This window comes from Ursus americanus, chromosome 4, assembly GCF_024610735.1.
Source record: "Ursus americanus isolate L20-20 chromosome 4, mUrsAme1.1.p, whole genome shotgun sequence".
NCBI lineage: Eukaryota > Metazoa > Chordata > Mammalia > Carnivora > Ursidae > Ursus > Ursus americanus.
The window spans coordinates 48,147,888-48,166,929 of NC_142130.1; the positions used below are offsets into that span (position 1 = coordinate 48,147,888).

The 19,042-nt window shown below is 38.7% G+C and overlaps 1 protein-coding gene across 15 annotated transcripts in view; it reads right to left on the minus strand.

Moving 5' to 3' along the window:
* The window catches only part of BBX (BBX high mobility group box domain containing), a 263,913-nt gene that overhangs the window by 188,149 nt on the left and 56,722 nt on the right, over window positions 1–19,042 (minus strand). For 3 of the 15 annotated variants that reach the window (XM_087861642.1, XM_087861644.1, XM_087861643.1), the window contains exon 3: window positions 9,232–9,419. The exons of 11 other annotated variants lie outside the window; for them this stretch is intronic. The gene's annotated coding sequence lies outside the window, so the exon portion shown is untranslated. Of the gene's footprint in view, window positions 1–4,787; window positions 5,326–9,231; window positions 9,420–19,042 lie in introns of those variants that run through there. One more of the 15 variants, XM_045785272.2, reaches the window with a different exon arrangement.

Below are 19,042 nucleotides of genomic sequence, written 5' to 3' on the forward strand. Positions count from 1 at the left end.
TGGAATCAGTCAGTTGAGTATCCAACTCTTGGCTTCGGCTCAGGTCATGAGATTGGGATCATGAGATCCGGCCCCACATTGGGCTCTACACTCAGCGCACAGTCTGCTTGAGATTGTCTCTCTCCCTCTGCTCCTCCCCCGGCTCTATCTCTAAAATAAATGAATAAATAAATAAAATCTTTATTTTTAAAAAAGGTAATTTGTTTGAGGCAGGGGTGCCTGACTGGTTCAGTCCATAGAGCATGCAACTCTTGATCCCAGGGTCGTGAGTTCAAGCCCTATGTTGTGCCTTGAAAAATTTCTTTTTTTTTTAAGTAAATTTCCTTTTTTTAAGTAATTTGTCTGACGTTTTGGAAGACACGTCTATAAACACTCTGTGAATAGTAATTTAGAGAGATTAGGGTTTTACATCTTTACCTTTTAAAATTCTACAATAAAAAGTAATTGCAGGGCACCTGGGTGGCTCAGTTGGTTAAGCGTCTGACTTCAGCTCAGGTCATGATCTCAGGGTCCTGGGACGGAGCCAGGCATGGGGCTCCCCACTCAGCAGGCAGTCTGCTTGTCCCTCTGCTCCTCCTCCCCCTGCCCCCACCCGTGCCCTTTTCTCTGTCTCAAATAAATAAACACATAAATCTTTTTAAAAAAAAAGTAATTGTAATGAATCTGTATTTCCCAATCTCATCTTTTTCCTGATACCCCATCTTTGATATCAAATTAACTATGGATACTTTGTACTGAGTACTACTCAAGAAGTCACTGATTCCACTAGCAATCATACCTATCTGTCATGCCAGTTTTCAGCTGTGTGCTTCTGTATGGCCCATGTGTACATGGTTCAAGTTTCTGTGGACATTTAATCCTCATTTCCTGTTAAAACCATCTGGTTAAAAGCACCATTATGAAGCATAAAAATATTGAAGGATCCCTAAGAACGGATTGCAGGATATGAGATAAGAAGAGCCAAGCAAAAGATACAACCACTATTAACTAAAGTAATGCAAACTATGCTTGCAGAACAGAAAACAGACACTTGGGGCTACTGTGGAAAAGCAGCAAGGATGCTCGGAAAGTGCAGCCTCACACAGGACTACTGTTCATGTTTCGCCGGCCTCAAGTTAATTAATAAAACCAGGGGTTGCTAAACTGTGAAGGAGGACATACAATCAAACCTATATTAACCAAAAGGCTGAAGGAGTAGCCTCGTCTAACTGACTAAATTTACTTATAAAGCCTTTTTGTTTCAACTACTGATATTGAAACCCTTTCTAAGATGTATTAAAGAATACTTTCTTGCTTTAGTAAATACAGTATAGCAACCATAATTAAATCACTGGTCACTGCGGGTCTTACCCTACACTAGGGTCGGTCTTGTTGTAAGCATCAGTTTTCACCGGACCCTAATGACGATGTGGACATTTGGGCTAAATGTATGCAGACTGGCCCTAGGCTATTCATTCTTTGGAAATTCCTCTCTTTCTTTTTTTTTTCTTTAAACTAAATTGTTTAGAATCAATTTTTTAAAGGGGAGGAAAGGAGCTCATTTTCCTGTAAGTCAAAAGGAGGAAAAATAAACCTGGTTATCTGAGCTTTTCCTGTATCACTGGAGCTTTTCTAAAGTAATAGATATTCTTGAAAAATCTGTTCCATTTCAACACTTTTAAGGAAATGAGTACCTACGGGCAAAGCTGGGGAGAAAGAAAGGTAAAATCCAATTCCTATGTGGAGAAGAAAACAATAGTGAAGAAAGGTGTGCAGTACCCAGATACTTACTAAGTGTGTCTTATGTACTAGGTACGCTTGTATAGCATACACACTGCTAAGCATCACGGCTACAAAGCCTTTTCCGCCTGTGCCTCAGTTTCCTTATCTGCAAAATTCAAAGACTAGCCATATATAACTCTCCGATAATATACAAAAGCTTCCCGTACTGTGATGCACCATGAGCAAAAGGATACTACTCTAGCATCAACTGTGTGTGTGTTGGGGGAGGGGAGGTTAGGAGGAATAACCTTCCAAAGGGAGGCAGAATGCACAAACTCTTCAGAATACTATTCTCTGCAGTTAATTTAGGAATGCCAGCTTGTCATTTTACTCCTCTTTTTATTGCTTTTGGGCAGAACACTAAATGAATAACAAGTCAGGAGTTGACTGAGTTATACGTTAAGGGATTAAATATTAATACCCCAGAAGAGACAGTGAAGCACCCATAGAGGCTTGAATTCCTTTTGGCTTCAAGTCTCATCCTAAATGACACATGGCATCAGCATCTGTGGTCTGATCCAGACACTGGCGTAGGCACCAGCAGAGCTGGATCTGAGTTCTAGTCTTGACAGTAGCAAACTGTATGATATTAGACAAGTCACCTACTCATCTGCAAAATATTTTCTTCTAGTTCTGTCATTAAACAAGAACGCCGTGACAAATTCAACACATTTCCTTTGAAAATAAAGACATCACACAAATATTTCAGAAGAGTGCCACGCATATAATATATTTTGATTTAGGAAGGCATTTGACCAAGTATTGAATGCAAACATTAAAACAGGCTGCATATTCAAATGGGTTTTTAACTTTGAACAGCAAGCACTGAGTAATGAATCAGAAGGAATGCTAGAAAGATGGATTGAATTAACAAGATTAAATTTAACCGTGGATCCAAATGAATGGTCTAGATCACTCTTGCAAATTGCTGCTATATGCACAGAATAAACTGCTGGCATTCAGTTTGAATACATCACTCTCCCTGTGTGGAACAACTGATTCAGTAGGTTTTCCTCTTATGTTTCTCAAGTATAAATGTAAACCCTGGCAATACAGTGGAAAAAAAAAAAAACAAACCTACCAGGATGGAGTAGGAGAGGCCTGACTTAAGTACAATTCATGTGAAAAAGAACCGAGAGCTCGAGCTGACTTTGAGCTCAACATGAGTCAACAGTGTGACACGACTGCCAAAAAAGCTAACGTAATCTTCGCCACCGGTCATAGAAGTGCAGTGTCCAGAGCAAGGAGTCACAGCTTAGCTTCTCTGTATTCTCTGCATCCTGGCTGGGCACCACAAATCGAGAGCGATGAGCTGGGGCCCGAGGGCACCCTATTTAAGGATGATCCTGACAAATAAGAGCAATTCCATGACAGAAAGGGACGGCGAAAACAAGTCCGGAATGCTGGAGGAATGAGGACTAGACAGCCTGGAAAAGAGAAGTCTTGGGGGAGACATGATAGTATCTGATGAGCTACTGGTGACTACGTTCAGACCTAAGAGGACGCCTACCAAAGCAGATCTGGGATTGACACAATTGGAACCCAGAGCACATCGGGCTGTTCAGCACAGGGGATGTTCAGGCAGCGCGACTGCTGTCACCTCTGGCTGCACCTCAGAAACACCTGGGAATGGTTTCAAATCTATCAAAGCCCAGGCCCCACCCCCAACCAATTAAATTAGAATCTCTGGGGGAGGGCCTGGGCAATGGTAGGTATTAAAAGCTCTCCAGGGGTTTCTAATGTGCAGCTACACTTGACAATGACCAAGGTAAATACAATCAGGGTGGCCGTGGGGGAGGGGGCATTGAGGGGATTCCTTCTCAGAAGGCTTTTATTTACTAGTTCTTTTCTAGAACCTTTTATAGTTGTAACTTGTTAATAATATCCTCTAAGATCATAAAATTAGTGCTCTTTGCAAATATCTGAGAAGAAATCAAGTTTAAACGGCACAGTCTCTTAAAGGGGAAGAATTCAGGCTGAGTTATAATAGCTAGCCTTTTCTATTCACGATTAAGAGCTTTCAACAATTTAAGCACTACTACCTTTATAGAAAAGGACAACAGTACTGGCACCTTTATATGCTGATAAACTTAAAAAAATTAAGTCCAAAGTTTTGTAAAATAAATTTAAAGCATGGTAACATTCAAGACTTCTCAAGTCTTTTCTACAATAAAATAATTCTTAAAACAAGCAGAAACTCCTCTGCAGTTTGAATGGTCTCTGCCACTAGTAGCTTAGCCAATGCATGTGATAAAATGTTTTATTTTCCTACTTTAAATATTTCCCCAAACTTTTTAATAGCAGAATAGCCTGGATTTTTCATAACAAATACATAGTTCATATTTCCTTCAGTGTTGGTTATATTCTCAATCCTATTCTTCTGACCGCCGACTAGAAATGTTCAAACATATTTTACTAATCTCCATTGAAAAGATACATTCATACGTGTTCCCAAACCCTCGGGTCTCAATATAGGTCAGGCATCCACTGCAGTAGGTGGGGTTATGCTTCTAAATTTTGGTGACCTCTCCACATTTTTCCCCTTAAATATAACACACCCTCTAAACTTTAAAACTTTCACTTTAGGTTATGGTGAATCATCAACCATTTCCTTTGACTTCTGTTATCTGCCAATGCAAACAGCTCCTAATGAATCTGAAGCTTCTTCTAGGCTACTGGAAGTCTCTCTCGTTAATCTTTGTCATATGGTTCATAAATAATGAGAGCGGTATTAAAGATCATCATCTCGTTTACAGACAGTCACCACCGAAAGAGCCTGCAAGAACGCTGTGGATTTGACTGGACGTATGCAGCCCGAACGAGGCATTTCAGGAGTCCTGATGGGGGGACGAACCACGTTATTTCACATTTTACTAAAAGCTCCTAACTGTACCCCGTCTGAGGAATGACTGCCCTTTCCATATCAAAACACTAGCAAATAACGGCCTTACAGACATCTGAGCAGCTACTGGGTGGACAGTGTGCACCATGGCCAATAGTCACCTTTCCGTTTTTCAAGCACATACCTCTCACAGAACTGTTTTCAGTGCGGCAGTCTACAGAGCTGGTTATAACACTGGCACGATGTAACAACAAAATTCATGATGATTTTGCTTTTTCAGTCTGCCCCTTTCTTTTCTTTTTCTTTTTTTTTAAATATATTCTTCCCCCCTTCTCCGTCCCCCAAAGAAAACCAAAGCAACAATACTTCCACAAAACCTGACTCAGACTTATGAATATAATGCTTTCGGTGAAAGCAGATCAGCTTTACAGGAGAACAGCTTTCATGAGAAGCAGGAAGCTGATCTGAGCAGCAGAGAGAGCAGGGATGGGGCGGAGCAGAAAGGAACTGAGCTGGGGGAGAGCGAAGCACACACGGTCCTAGCTGCTTCTAGTTACTTATTGACGGCTTCATCTTTGAGCACAGATTTAAAACAGGGCGAGCACCCGTCCCGCCGTACCTTTTCTCTCTTTTACGAATCTCTGCAATTTGGCAAACTATTATACAGGGGAAAGTGAGGCCTTACAGCCTCGCCAGAGCCCAGTTGCAGGGAAATGATGTAAGCTTCCCACCTCCCACCAGCCCCCGCTCTGCCAATCCACCTCTACTCTGACCTGTTAACATCCCCTCCCTCCCCCAGGGCCACGGCGGCGGGAGGGGGGGGGGCGGGCACGAGGCACGGGGGCCCCAGGCTCCCCTCGCTGTGTCCTACTGTGCCTCAGAAAGTACTGGCCACAGGATAAGGAGTAGTTTTGTTTTCAGAAAAGTCTTCAATGAAAAAGCAAATGCCTCCCTATTTAAAAAATAATGCTGAGTCGACAAAAAGCTAGTCAGTCCCCAGGAGGAATAATATTAAATAGGACTGAGGTGAGAAATGCAATTTAGCAAAAGGCACAGAAGGTGTGATGTAGCGAAGGGTGTAATAATGGGAGTTAGGAGACAGGTTTTGCTATTCTAATACCACCTCTGTGACCTTGGACAATTGGCTTCATCTCTCTGGTTTCATTTTCTGGAAAAGGAAAGAGTTAATATAAATTATATCTGAGGTCTCTTGTACTGTTGTAATTTTATGAACTGATACCCAAAAGAAATAAGCCAGGAGCAAAAAAGCAATCTAATGTGGCCAACTCTTTGTTGTTTACTCAGAATTGCAAGTAATTCCTTCTATGGAGCTATTTAAGATATGCTTTCCAAAGTACTAGTACATGTGAATAGGACCAGCAAAAGATTTGTAGGGAAAAAAGTTACAGGTACTTCAAATGTGAATCCTATCTAGAGAATTTATAGAGAATTGGAATTATGTAGATTCATGCTCAGGATAGGACAATTTACAAGCCCGTGCATGGAAATAATGGAAATAATGGAAATAATAAAATAATACCTATGCCATGACCCTAAGCAGCATAAATGATTTACCTTGGTCAGCAGTGTTCTAAGTTTAAAGTAAGTGTGCGCGTGCGTGCGCACGCACACACACACACACACACACCAGGGAGAAAAAAATTGTTTTAATTATGAACCCACCATATACTGGTTACTAACACAACAGTCTTCAAATTCAGGTGGGCAAACTCCTGGAAGTACATGAAAGTTGCCAAGGGTATGAAGAGTACGCAGGAACAAAGATGGTAAATCAATTTTCTGAGCACGCTTTCCAAGAACTGATGTACTGAGAATATCCTACAGAGCAGTTCGCCTTTCCCACCTTCCCTTTCCCAATCCCCCTACTCCTGTTCTACAAAATCAAGGCACCTAGCTCACCCATCACAAAACTCATGCTGGGGTAGGAAAAACCTCTGGATGGGACACCAGGGAACAACGAAAAATACTGGTGGTGAAAAAGTATATGGCCCTAGTCACTGTCCTTTGACAACTCAGGTGGCTTTGCCAATTCTTCACTTGGAATAAACCTGGGGACCTAATTGGGTGGTCAGCCGAGAAATCATTAAATGTAATTTTAAATGATAGATCTCTGAGATTTTGAAGAAGAACTCACAAGTTCAAAGAATTAAGTGACACTGCTACATTCATGCTCTCATCTTCTTCACTTATGTAAACAAAATTTCACAGCATATACATTTAAAAAGAATGAAAAACACACTAAACTCTTTCTGCAATGAAAAATCTCACCCACTGATACATGAATAGAAAAAGCACCAATAACGCATTTAGAGATAAATCCCGGTAAGATTTTATTTTTCTATTATTATTTATCAAAATTTGTAATTTACACGTTATTTTCATCAACCGTGTACTAGACATTACTGTAATGACAACTTTTTTAAAAAATCACTTAGAGGTTTATGGTAACAGTAAATTAAATTGTTACCGGAAGTATGATATGGTGATCAAAAATAGATTTTTAAACATAATAGTAATATAAGGATAAAAATTTAGTGAGAAAAAATTAGTGAGAAAAGTGTAATAATAAAGACCTCAAGGAGAAAAATTAACACTCTAAAATTTCAGACTGTTAAAAGAGTAGTTTGTAAATAGACAGTGGTAGTTTTATATAGTTATGGAGTTTGATACAAAGAAACATGTTTAAGAAGGATAGAACAATTTTATTAAGAAATTTCAATACTGGGATGCCTGGGTGGCACAGCTGGTTTAGCGTTCCACTCTTGGTTTCAGCTCAGGTTCTGATCTCAGGGTCCTAAGATACAGGACCACATTGGGCTCGTGCTCAGTAAAGAGTCTGCTTAAGATTCTCTCTCCCTCACCCTCTGCCCCTCCCTCTGTACCCCCTCAAAATAAATAACTCTTTAAAAAAAGATGAAATTTCAATACTTATTATCAACAACAATTTTAGCATTAGCAAATGATTTAAACTTATGACAAAAAATTTAAATGTCAATGAAGAAATACATGAGGGAATCCACAGTTTTCAAAATTCTTACTAGAGTAAAAATGTTTAAAGACCGTTACACAGGTCACCCTTCTTTGATTCCAAGGATCCTTCTTTGATCCTTTCAAGGATCACTACAGAGTTAAAAAAGGAAGAGGAGGAGGAGGAGGAGGAGAAATTTAGAACCTCAGGAAATGATCCACTTTGAGAACTAGGTTTCCCAGTTACCCATAGTTCTTCTTTTAGTACCACAACAGTTTTGCCTCCTAATTTTAAACTATAAATGAAAATCTTCTCAAAATGGGGAACTCATTCTTATCTTCTTAGACCACACCAAAATGATATCACCTTTTACTAGTTTTCACGAACCCGAATCCTGCGGAGTGTTCACATAATGCCCCGAGACCTACGATACTGCTCCTGTGTGGCTTCCTGGATTTCTGCCAGCAAACTGGGGGCTGTGGGTTCCATTCCTGACCCACGGATCACACACCGCCAGCCTTGAGCTGAGGTACTCAAACTCCCTGAGTTCCAACTTTCTTCCCTATAAAAAGAGGTTAATCTCACCTTCCTAAACTACCTCACAAAATTGAGGCAAGTTCACAGAAGTGAGCATGCTTTACTTAAAGAAAAGGGACGTTTTGCCCTTTCAGTCAGGGTCCTCCTATCACTTACTTCTCACCACTGAATGTCTATGTGAAGCTCCCCTTTCCATCCTAATTGCTATGAGGTGTGGAAATCAGCAAAAAGCTAACTAGATCTGTTTAATTCTGATAAAAACTGTTTAAGCCAAGAATGTATGTCTTTTATCAAATACATCAAGCTTGTGACTTGATTCTGAGAGGTCATCTAGGCTCTGGATCATTAACATGGCTGGATGGCCAAAGGGTGAGGCCTAACATTCGTACTTGTGACCCCCATTCATTTTGGTAGCAAACCCATCCCACTTCCAATTACTAACACACAGGTGCATGTTACTTTTAGTAATTATCTACTCACTGCATGTTTTTGCTTGTTATGGTACTTGGTAGTCCAAAGCTTCAGTCTCCAAGGCACTACTCCATCTAGTGCCCTAGAACTTTAGGTTCATCTCCAGAAGCACAAAATAAACTTCTCACTTTCAAAAGTAGCAAACAAAATTCAAATAAGATCAAAGGGAAGGGCAGGTTTCAAAAAGTTAATTGATACTTCCTGTTCTATTTAAATGTCTATATGGTAGGCTAGGCACCTTATTCCACGAATTATTATGTGCTTCCTATTGTCTCATTTGACCCTGAATCTGAGCCTCAAAAATACTTAAGTGACTTGCTCAAGGTCACAAAGCAGGCAAGAAAGCCAAACGATAACTCAATCCTGCAGATGGATGGTCCCTCAAAGTTCTCTGGGACACGTACATGCCCCACTAAAGTGCTGGTATAATCAACAGTGTAGTGAGAAGCTGTGGCAGGATCCCCACCCTATCTTGTGACTCCCGCAGGGCATCAGGTTTTAGTCTGGGATGGGGGGAGCTTTCTGGAATCATGCAGATCTGAGTTTGAATCCAGACCATGTGTCCTTGGAAAAGTTATTTAACTTTTCTAAGGCTCAATTTCCCCATCCATAAAAGACAATAAGAGCGTACCTATAAGGTTGTTGTGGGCATTAAAAGAGATAGTGTCCTGGGGCACCTGGTGGTTCAGTTGGTTAAGCGGCAGAGTCTTGATTTCAATTCAGGTCAGGATCTCAGGGTCCTGGGATCAAGCCCCGTGCTGGCCTCCCCGCTGAGTGGGCAGTCTGCTTCAGGATTCTCTCTCTCCCTCTGCCACCCCCCTGAAATAAATATTTCTTTTAAATAAATAAATAAATAAATAAATAAATAAATAAATAAATAAATAAGATAGCGTCCTTAGTACTGCACCAGTTATAACCTTGCGTTTACTAAATAATAACTAACAACGCTTCTGAGCTCCTATGGTATGGACATGTCTTGATTCATCTAATTCTCCCCAGGAATCTTATGGCATAACAGATACTATGTTTTATCGATGAGGAAAGACTGTCCACGAGAGCTTAGGATTCCAGAGCCAAGAAGTGAAAGAGCTGGCACTGAGGCTAAGTAGCCTGTCTCGAGAGCTCACACTCTGAACTCCTGTGCCCTGACAGAAAATGATTACAATGAGGGCATGACATCTTTATTCTCACCATCACCATCTTCAACTCCATCATCAACTTTCTCTGTAGTTAGCCTGGAGGGCCACCCTGGCAACAAGACAATGAGCTGGGAATCTGACTAAGTGAGACTGACAGGAGGCAGGGCTACAGGGAAGAAGCCAAAAAGGCAGACAGTCTCTGGAAGAGAATAATGTGCAAAATGGAGAAACTCTATGGATGCCTGAAATTGGGAACATGAAAAACTTTGGGCTACTAGATTGGGGCAGTGAGCCCAGGAAAAACAAACTTACATTTATAAAATGTTACCAGGTGCCTAAAGGACTACTACAAAGAAAAATGGCAAAAACCTGGCCTGTGATAGAATTTGGGGTCTACTCCCTATCTGTTTAATAACTGTTATCTGACCCTGGGGGGAAATGTGATGATTTAAATCAGCTCTCACTGATGACCTGATACAGGCACAATGAAAAGCATTTACCTCTGAAAGTATCAGAGCCCAGCAAAATGTTCCTCTCAACTACTAAACTGCAACTCTATTCCTCTGGCAAATCTTAAATCATATGCTCATGCAATGTTACTTCTGAGTTCCTTTGGATAACAGTGTTTTGGTCTTTGAATCCACATTATTCTCCTCTATGGCTACTGTCTAAATCCAAAGGCTGTTTTTTGTTTTGTTTTTTCACTTAAAAGGACTGGAAAAAAATCGGTCCATTTCCTTCATGGAGAGTTAGACTGAATCCTATGTGTTCCCAAAAGTTCTGCACGTGTCACTGGTAGAGTCCTGACGGCTCTCATTTTGAACACATGCTAGTTTCCCCACTACCCTGTAAGATCCCACAAAAGAGAATCCTTGTTTTTGTTCATCTTACATCCCCAGCACCTAGTATATTATGTTGTACCCGATAAATGTTAGAAGATTAGTTGAAAGTTTTCAAGCCTGTTTTCTGACTCCTTCAAGGTTTCTTTTGCCACTGAGCTTACTCCCAGAATCCAACTCTTTAGATAGTGATAATCTTACGTCACCAAAATGAATTAGGATTTAGTGGATTTGTGATGACTTCTCTGGCAATTGCTGAACCTATGCCCAGCATTCAGTTTTCAGACAAAAGATAGGCCTCAGGGTCATAATCACTTAAAATTTATTGACCAGCTCAAGGGGCTTTGTTAGTCCCATAATATCCAGCACAAGGTCGGTGTCAGATAAACACTTTTATATTGGTTGATTAAGTGACTGCTGCTATTACAACAGCCACAGGCCAAATGCAGACTATCCTTGAAGTACCACTGACCAACAAGCATGTTAAAAGTTTTAACAGAACACCAATTAGTCTCTAAGAAAATTAGCTGTACAGAAATGTAAAATTATAATATAGTCAGACAACAAAAAAAATCCCCCAAATATCATACTTCTACTTTTTTCCATATAAAGAAGGTCTTTGAAAAATGAAAGGTTAAAAGAACCTTTTACCTTAACCTAGAAAACAAAACATTCTCCGATTAACTAAACGGTACTATCTAATAGAAACTGTTGGCCCTTAAGGTATGTGTATGGGGCAGAGAAATTCAGGATCAATGATCATCCAGTATTCCTGAAATTTGCCAAATCTGACTACTATTTTGATAAATCTAAGCATACCTACTTGAAGAAGTTACCTGAAAGCTCCCGAAAGTTGCAAATGCCTCTTTTATTAATAAAATCTGAGCTGGTGTGCACTGGTAAACACAGCAAAATAATAAAGAAATAAACTTTAAAACTTCAGGTTATTGCATAGATCTATTTTTAAATGTTTCAAATTTCCGTAAGATTTCCTAGCATTATTAGACTCCAAGAGACATTAAGATTAAGCATTCTGTTCAATGCTAAGGCTGCTGTTATACTGAAAATCAGTTTAACATGTTTTTAAAAATGAGCAATCTCATAAAGAACACCTGGTTATCTTAAAATTTTTTAAACCCAAAACATCTTTTAAAAAATTAGAAATTGTAAACAGATTACATTTTGTAAGCTGATAGGCTTACAAATTTTCCCAAATATCAAAGTCATACTAAACTGGAAGACTATTAACTTATTAATTTCTTGATGGGGTTAATCTCTTCAATATAAAGCCACAGTCAGAGCTACCTACAAGTTATACATAAAATGTAAAAAAAATTTCTGAAGTACCACAATGATTATAAAGGTTAAAATAGCATAAATTAAGTAGCAAGTTACAGTTTCCCCTCACCACAAACATTCAAATATTTCCCTTTTACTTTCGTGAAAGACATTTCAATTACCTACAGTCATGTACTCTGTCTCAAAGAAACATTTCTATTAGTTTTAGGACCCTTTAAAATAAATAGGGGGGGTAATCAGAAGGGGGAATGAAGCATGAGAGACTAGGGACTATGAGAAACAAACTGAGGGCTTCAGAGGGGAGGGGGGTGGGGGAATGGGATAGACTGGTGATGGGTAGTAAGGAGGGCACGTATTGCATGGTGCACTGGGTGTTATACACAACTAATGAATCATCGAACTTTACATCAGAAACTAGGGATGTACTGTATGGTGACTAACATAATATATAAAAAAAATTAAAAAAAATAAAAAAATAAAGTGAGGGAGTGTATTATCAAAATAAATAAATAAATAATATAAATTTTAAAAATTCAGTTAAACTAAATAAATAAATAGAATATTATCAAGTACAAAATTTCAGTACTCCTTTTAACTGTGTACCATTACTGAGAGTTGTGACATTTGTTATTTTTTTATAGTTCCTTACAAATAAATAAATCATATTTGGTGGAAATATATTCTCTCAAATCAGATTACATAGCACTTACCTGTGTATTCTCCTCAATATAACAACTTTTCCCCCAAAAAGGCTTATTTCTCCTATACTCTAACACCTCTCTAGCTCTAAGAGGTTTCCTATTTGAAAGTCATCATTTGTCAATGCTTCAGCAAGCCACTTCTAAGGGGCACAGACATCTGAGATGGGTCTACAATACACTAACATTTTTTACTGATTAAACTTTAGCAAACATATTTTACAATATATTTTCACTTCTGAGAAAACTACTGAGATAAATGTTATTTCCATTTCATGAAGACCCTAAGATCCACAGAGGTCAACCATCTCACTTACTTCATGAGCTGAAAAGTCAAGCCTTGAAGTAGTTTTCTTATTTGAAATCAGGTGCTTTTAGCATATACTGGAAAGTTTAGAAATACATTTGTTCATCAATACAGTATAACATTTATGGGAGGGGGTGCATGGGTGGCTCAGTCAGTAAAGCATCTGCCTTCGGTTCAGGTCATGATCCCAGGATCCTGGGATCGAGCCGTGCATCAGGCTCCCTGTTCTCCCTCTGCTTCCCTCTCCCTCTCTCCAGGATTGTGCTCTTTCTCTCTCTCTCTCAAATAAATATAATCTTTAAAAAAATTTTTTTTAATTTAAAATTTATGGGAGAGGAGGAATTCTACACACTTCTAAAATGCCTCCCCCTCCCCCGCTACCTACCACCATCAGCACCTGATTGTTTCTGCATCTTCAACCAAATCTTTTTAAGCCTTTTATTGGACTTGCAGTGCTCCCTGAATTCTCTAACCATTGTTTTGATCCCTTTTACTCTTTCATTATTTTTATAACTTTCTTCACTGTCCTATGAAAAATGAAGAACATTAAGAGGCTCACTGGAGGGGCGCCTGGGTAGCGCAGTCATTAAGCGTCTGCCTTTGGCTCAGGGCGTGATCCCGGCGTTCCGGGATCGAGTCCCACATCGGGCTCCTCCGCTGGGAGCCTGCTTCTTCCTCTCCCACTCCCCCTGCTTGTGTCCCTTTCTCGCTGGCTGTCTATCTCTGTCAAATAAATAAATAAAATCTTTAAAAAAAAAAAAAAAAAGAGGCTCACTGGAAAATTATCTAAGTTCGCTTTTTTCTTTAGATGGGTGTTATAGTTAAAAAAAAAAAAAAAGGCTTCTTTTAGAATCTACAAACACCAGAGAAAAAGAAGTATATACCTTGAAAGCTAATCATATGATTCTATCCTTAATCTATAATTCTGTCCTTAAGACTATGAGGGAAAAAAAATCTCTCCAGAAAGGCATTAACCTTTAGGAAATTGGCCGATTCCCAGGAGTGGAGAATGCCTGGAAGCTGGAGGCATTACGGGTTGTGTTAAGGAGGCAAGGTCATGAAAGGTCAGGGACGAAGTTTCCGGTAATACTGGGACACGCAAAGCCGTGACTTCTGTTGGGACCACACACAAGCTGTGCTGTTACTGAGGAGTGGAACCCCTGACCTCATACTGTCTTCCAACCCCAAGCGCTGGTCACAGGCCCAATGGTGGAGCTTTTGATGATGGAGTAAATAATAAGTAAACAGAAGTGAGAAGGAGAAACAAGCAGCTGTACATGAACGAGAGGGAGACACCTGTGTAGGCAGGACGGGCTCTGGATGGAGCTTACACTTTAAAGTCACTTAAATAAAAGAGAAACCAGTAAAATAAGAGGGGTGAACATTTAGGGGCGCCTGGGTGGCACAGCGGTTAAGCGTCTGCCTTCGGCTCAGGGCGTGATCCTGGCGTTATGGGATCGAGCCCCACATCAGGCTCCTCCGCTGTGAGCCTGCTTCTTCCTCTCCCACTCCCCCTGCTTGTGTTCCCTCTCTCGCTGGCTGTCTCTATCTCTTTCAAATAAATAAATAAAATCTTAAAAAAAAAAAAAAAGAGTGGTGAACATTTAGAAAAATGAAGTAAAACAGATGCATAGATATAAACACCGTACAAATCATTTTCTGCTTAACCATATTATAAAGCATATAACTAATTACTTGATCAAATCTTCATGCTTAAAGCTGGTACAACACACCGGTCCCACAGAATTTACTTACGAAAATATGTTCAAAAGTGTTTAGAAAGGTCCACTTTAAGGAAATACTTCATATTTGAAACTGTAAAACTCCCGATTGTACTCTATATATTATATCTATAAACTCTATATTATACATGAAGCTATACAGTCCTGGGGGAAAAAAAGGAAAAGGATGGAAAGCACTAAAACAAAGGCATGAAGGAACGAAACAAGATTCATGGAGCGTGATGCAAATCTCTAGCCAAACTATGGAAATCACCCTTTTAAAACAAATTTTGTTTTGCCAGATCTTGTCCTTTCTCTAAATACGTCTGTATGCCTTTCTGTGATTACGAAGGCCAAGACTCTCAAAGCAGGCATAGAGAAATACTGAAATATTTCTGTACTTAAACAATCGTTAGGTATCTTCCCAGAGAAAATGAAGAGCACAATTCCACTTCCGAAACTTTGAAGAACTGTGATGTGGCAGTCTGCTCAAAAACCAGCTCCACGCGGGCTTTCCTACTTCCTCTGGGGGACTTTCTGAAACAGCGCCAAGTACCATTTGATGGCTTAAACCAGTGCTGATGAGTTGGAAGCAGCTGGAGTAATGAATCAGTGGTCATTTTTGTTTTCAGATAATTATCTGGAGAACCAAGTAACCTGATAAAGAAGGCCCTCTGGAAGCAAGGGAAAGGCCACTGGATTAGGAGGCGGAAAGCCTGGAGAACTCCAGGTTCTGTTCAGTTCGGTTCTGAATTAGGATTAAACAGCTTTGACTTCAAATGTTCTCTACTTATTTTCTTCTAATAGCTTTGGTTTACTGGTTCCTTTTATAAGCTTTTGGAGGGTAAGAAACCAAGTACATTTTTTTATCTTCTGAGAGTACAAGATAACCTGTCAAACAGTAGATGTTCAAAGATATTTACTCATCGAGTATAATTAATAAGCTCAAATAATAAAATGTTTTCCTCATGTTTTCCCCACTAAATTTTAAAAAATAGGAGAAAGAGGATAAAATGATGTCTAAATGTTCTAAGTGGATATGTCAAAAAGGCCAAATGGAAGTTTCATGGAGCAGGGAAAACGGGTGTAACACATTATCACTAACTCGGACCACACAGACGTTCTTTGTAAACATCATTCATTTCTTACCTAATACGGGAGCTTTAACTTCTCACATTCATGAATGCTCACAAGTAGACTATGTAAGTGATTTTTAAATTAAAATAATCATCACCTATAATCACACTACTATCAACATGTTTGACATCCCGTATTTTTTTTTTTTGTAACCCCAAAGCCTGGCACATAAGTAGGTATTCTGCCTCTAAATCATGCTATATGTTCAATTCTTACCCCTTTCTTTTTTACTCACATATGTCAGTTCTAGGAAAAATAACCTAAGCACTTCCTCATGTTATTAAAAATACTGATGAAGAACAACAAAAAAATATTGATGAACATAATCTTAATTGCTGAATTATTATTTTTTTATTGGAATTAGGAAACTCAGGCACGGAGAAATTAAGCATCCTGAACAAAGCTACCCAGTTTACAAGTGGCAAACTAGGATTCTGAACCTGAAATGTGTGCTTCCATGCTAGTAACCAAACTGCTTCTCGAGTGCACACTCCTTCCACCTCTCATTCAACCACATTAGCTCCTGGCTTCTCTCCAAAGTGAAACGGCTGCTCAATCCGGGCTGGCTTCCTTACTAATCCTACTCTCTACCCTACCATCCGCTACCCCCAGGGCTCCAGGCCCCTCTTCTTACTTTGTGACCACTTTGTTCATACAGCTCCCTCTGTCGGTCAGTCACTTGCTCCTTTCTGCACCTATTCAAAATCTGACCATCTTTCAGGATCTGGCTCTTATCCCCTCCCCTCCATAAGGTTTTACTAAACAATCAAAACATTCATTCAATCATTCTACTCATTCAATAGTTACTTAATACCTACTGTATACCAGGCGCTGCTTTGAGCAATGGGATAAAAAGAACAAAACAGATAAAGCTTCTACTCCCCTAGGAAGAAGATAAGCAAAAAGATAATAATAATTTGGCAGTGAGATATATTATTAAAACAAGGTGTTTTCTATACTATTTCTGGTTGGTTTTCTGCCAACTTGCTGTAGAACTATGAATTACTAAATGCAAGGATTCTGTTTTGTGTCTAAAGCCAGGCATATAATAGATACTTCAGTGATGAGTAAATTAATATGTGTATAAATGAAGAGGATGGAAGAATGGATGAAATGATAAATGGACAGAAGGATGGATGAGGGAATGAATGAATGAAAAATGAACAACTGCCTCCAACTGAGACAGAACCATTTTCTAAGTTTTGCTTTCCCCAAATAGGTTGTTCCCACAACTAGTTTGAGGCTCAACAGCCTACAGCCTGCAAATCTGTGTTGGTCTGGCCTACCCAGCTAAGATGAAAATAAACCTGAATGATTTTAGAGCAGACACCTCCACTTACGGCATGATTTCCACTATCTCCTATCCACTTACCCAATGCCCAGTTCCCACAGTCATGCTCTCTGCCTGGCTCCTGCATCTGCCTCCAAATAATTTCTCCTTTAGGACAACGTCCCAACACTTAATAACTAACAGCAGGCAGCAACCTGAAAAACTTTGCAACATATTCTTTACTACTTCTTTAAGAATTTTGACAATAGCACTTTCTAGTCCAGATTATCTAAAATTACAAGATCCAAATCATTCCAATTAATGTGACTAAATTCTCAAAAGTTTAACAAAACTAAGTTCATTTATCTGTAAAAAAATGTTAAAAATTTCAAAACATTCAGAAGAAGTAGTGGAATAAATTTTTAAATAAAGCAAGATAAAATGGCAAAGCCCTCAACAGTGTGAAATCACCTGCTTATATCACTGGACACAATATCACAAGGCATAATCAAGGACACTGTTTTTCTCAAACTTACTTGGCCTGGACAACAAAAATAAATCCACAGACAACACTGTGGACTGCAGTCTAAGGAATATGGTCTTAATAGCTAAAAAGTTCAGTTTAGGTGCACATTTAATTGTCAACAGTATCACAAACACAAATGCAAACATTGTGACAAAAATCCAATAGTGACTTCAGTTATAAGCTAACTAATCAGACCACCTAGAAAATACGTTATTTCTTTCACATTTATCATCTAAATAAAACATTAAAAAATTTTAAATTCTGATTAAGAACTAGCTAACACCTAAGACTACGTCTATTACTTGACTCAAGTTTAAGAAACCAGATCTAAAAAAACACAATGAAGAGTTACCTCTCAAGAAATGAATTCATGTATATTTGTGGGCACATACATATGTACAACAGGCTGAATATTTTAAAGTTCATTCCTGATTAATATTCAAATGCTAGTGACTCTTAAAAATTTTACATTTCTCTGCCTATCAGCTAGCATTCTCTGATGGACAAATAGTTAATAATATATATATAAGCTCTTTAAAATAGATTACTGGTATTTAAGAAAACCATGTGGATGAATTAGCTTGGCCAAAGAATTACCTTCTATTTATTTATTATTAGTGCTTCTGATTCTACATTGGGTTTTCTTAAAATGAGAACATTTGTTTAACATTAAAGATGTAAGAAAGATCAGAACATGTACCTGCAACTTGATCTTTTACTGTTCTTTCACAAAAATGTTCAAAAATTATTAAGTGTGAACCTGACCAATAAGAGTTATTATAGATTGAAATCTGAAGATTCTAGAACTTCTTAGTTTAGGCGTTACTGACCTCCTCTTTGCAATAAATATAGTATAACCAAATATCTTGTTTTCTTGCATCTTCCTACTGTGTTTTAATAACATAATCAAAATAAATTCACTTTTTAGTTTTCCAGAGTTTCTCATACATATATGTGAAATATAGGTTTCCTATTGTGAAAATATTTCCCTTAGTGACTCATGCCAATTTAGCATCACTAAAATTATAAATTTTGATTAAACATTTTTCCAATGAAAACAAAGAACCACAGAAAAAGAAACATTTTTGCAGTACTGAGTTAACTAAAAGCACCATAATTGGAAAGAAAGGCTTCTTATAAACATCAGAATTACCAAAAATATAATAACTTAAAGACTTTTTAAATGTATTTGCTGTCATGTAACAGAGTATGGGCCTTCTGAGAAGCTATTTTTTTCCACTTTGAAATACAGATATTTCCTTTTTATCTTAACATAAATAATCTGCTCCCAATTCCATCTCCAGGTACTATGCTCTCTTCCTCCTTTCCAAGTGAAACTTTTTGAACAATTTGTCAATAGCAACTATCACCTTTTTCTCCTTTCTTACTTGCCCCTAATCCACTGATGTATGGCAGCTCTCACCCCCTCCCATTTTTCAAAAATGACTCCCAATTGGACCACCAATGGCCTATGGATTGCTAAACGCACTGGTGGGTTCACATCCA